Source organism: Myotis brandtii, unplaced genomic scaffold, assembly GCF_000412655.1.
Source record: "Myotis brandtii unplaced genomic scaffold, ASM41265v1 scaffold384, whole genome shotgun sequence".
In the NCBI taxonomy this organism is placed as follows: Eukaryota; Metazoa; Chordata; class Mammalia; order Chiroptera; family Vespertilionidae; genus Myotis; species Myotis brandtii.
The window spans coordinates 4325924-4328517 of NW_005364745.1; the positions used below are offsets into that span (position 1 = coordinate 4325924).

The following is a 2594-nucleotide window of genomic DNA, read 5'->3' on the forward strand; positions in this document are numbered from 1 at the left end:
CGCATGCCTCTCCCCCCGCTGCCCGCCGCCCAGGGTCACACGCAGGGCAGGGAGTTGACGTGTGGGTGAGTGTGGGCCCCCCGGTGGCCTCCGGATCAGAGCTCTCAGCTTCCAGCTTGTCACTCAAGAGCACCAGGCCGGGAAGGGAAGAGCCCCCGCCTGGCCGGCAGAACCAGAAAAGCCAGTGCCGTTGCTCTCACTGCTGCTCAAAGCGCCCTTACGTTTTCCCAAAGAGCAGAACTGATGATTTCCACCCCCCCCCAAAAAAGAGGGGGGGTTTCAAATGAAAATAGGCTATAGGAATACCCACCAAGTGATACAAGCATACAGATTTTAATTTAATGGGTTTGTTTACTTTCCATCAAATTAGATTTTTCCCAAGCAGCTGAAAATCTGTGGAAATATTATGAGTGTCGTGGAGTTCTCCAATCTTAAGGCTGGAAGTCACCCAGCACTCACTAGATGAAGAATTGGGGCCTAAAGGATATGCACGGCATATTTAATAACTTCACCCCCTGGGAACACGTCCGTGTGGAATTGGGTTAGAAATAAAGCGTGTCCCACCTTATGCACCAGGTGAGAGAGGGAACAAAGCTAACTTTCACTTTAAGTGATGACACCCTTTATACCAAAAATTCACTTTGAGTGAAGTTTTGAGAATATATAACACAGTAAGATTACTAACATTTTATAATAGACTTTTTGCAACATTTATAAACGTGAAGATGAATCACACCCAGAAAGAAGGAAAAAAATTTAAATAACTTGTCAATTTTTAAATATTGTTTCTTTCCAATCTGTAAAATACTGAAATGGGGAGGGGGGGAGACCACCTTTTTAACTCTCAAAGAATTGCTAACCTGTTCACTGAATGCATTCTTTCAGGCTACAGTTGTTGAATAAAAACAAAAGAAAGTCACAGGGGAACACTGCAAAATAAAATTAGCGCCCCCCCCCAAAAAAGCAACCTGGGGAAATATTTGTAACCCACAGTACTGAAAGGGGCTAATTTTATTTACAGATATAGAAATTATTTAAAGTTTGATGAAATTTAGTTTGTGGAACGTGTGAGTAAACACATTACTACTTCTTTAAAAAAGAAAAGAAAACCTTAAAAACAATGTTAGCCCTAAACAAGATGTGACAGACACTACTACTTTTTTATCGGCTTTAGAAATGTTTTCATCAATATCTACAAACCATATTTTTAACTTTAAGTTGCTAAAATACGGTGGCAAATTTTCTATAAAATATTCGACTACTTGTTTTTCAGCTCTGTGAAATAACACCGCTGCCTACTTTCATCCTCTGCTAGCCGGCAGGACAGCGTTACATGGGAAACCTTAGCATGTGGTTCTTTGTTAGAAATGCCATCAGAGCGTTTTCTCCACCAATGGTCGTCCGTCTGACCTTCTCCCCCAAATCCTGGTGGCACCCTCTAAAGTCGGAAGGAGCCCTTCCAGGTTGTCAAAGAGTCTCCTCTTCCTGTCAAGCCATCCCTGAGGTCACACTGGAGACCGTCCCCAAGACTGTAGCCCACAAAGAAAATACCTTCCGAGGACAGAATTGTTGAAAACACACTTCCCCCTAGAGGCAGAAAAGATGAAACAATATTGCACAGAATTCGGGAATATGTTTGTCATGAAATGAGGGCTGAGATCTTATTTGTAACATGCAGTTGGTGTTTCTGAGAAACCATTCAAGATGTGGGAGGAAAATCAATGAAAAAATTAAAACTTTGCCTCTAGGTCTTAGCTTTCCTTAGCAGGGACTCTGTTAATTGGCCCCCTCCTTTTGTTTTGTTTTGTTTTGTTTTAATACAAATCTTCGATTTTTTTGCCAGCACTAAAAATAATAGTGATCATGTGTTTTTTCTAGTTAAATTTATGATTCAATTTCATCAGAAACGGCAGTCAAATGTGACCTTGATGGGTGCTTTTGAAAACACGGCCCTAGCAGATTTATCGCCTGATGGGTCACATTTGTTTCTGTATTCCTGCCCTCTTTTTTTTTAATTTTTTAAAATATATTTTATTTATTTTTTACAGAGAGGAAGGGAGAGGGATAGAGAGTTAGAAACATCGATGAGAGAGAAACATCAATCAGCTGCCTCTTGCATACCCCCAACTGGGGATGTGCCCACAACCAAGGTACATGCCCTTGGCTGGAATCAAACACGGGACCCTTGAGTCCGCAGGCGGACGCTCTATCCACTGAGCCAAACCAGTCGGGGCTACTCCTGCCCTCTTAAGTTTCCATCAACCAGTCTTATTGTCATTTCTTTGGAGATGTTCTGAGACAAAATGACATTAGAAAGACTTCCGGAAAATATAAAGCCGATCCATGGTTTAACCTGAGTATCACCATGAGTTTTCGAGGATTTGCAAGCCACACGAAGAAGTCCCATATCACTGACTTATGGACACATTATTTAATGTAGATTATTCCATTCACAAAAACAGTGGGTGGGCCTCAACTTCACGCACACCAATACTGACTATACTTCATTGGTTTATTTAGTTGTACCCTGCGTTAGTCCAGAAAGGATTTGAGAAGACACATAAGAAGTGAAATTTTAGAGAAGTTTGCTCAGG

The 2594-nt window shown here is 41.6% G+C and overlaps 1 long non-coding RNA gene across 3 annotated transcripts in view; it reads left to right on the forward strand.

Annotated features, from left to right (window-relative positions):
* The window catches only part of LOC106727196, a 3455-nt gene extending 1603 nt beyond the window's left edge, over positions 1-1852 (forward strand). For all 3 annotated transcript variants that reach the window (XR_001363375.1, XR_001363373.1, XR_001363374.1), the window contains exon 2: positions 1274-1852. This is a non-coding gene — a long non-coding RNA (uncharacterized LOC106727196). The remainder of the gene's footprint in view (positions 1-1273) is intronic.
* The last annotated feature ends 742 nt before the right edge of the window (positions 1853-2594 follow it).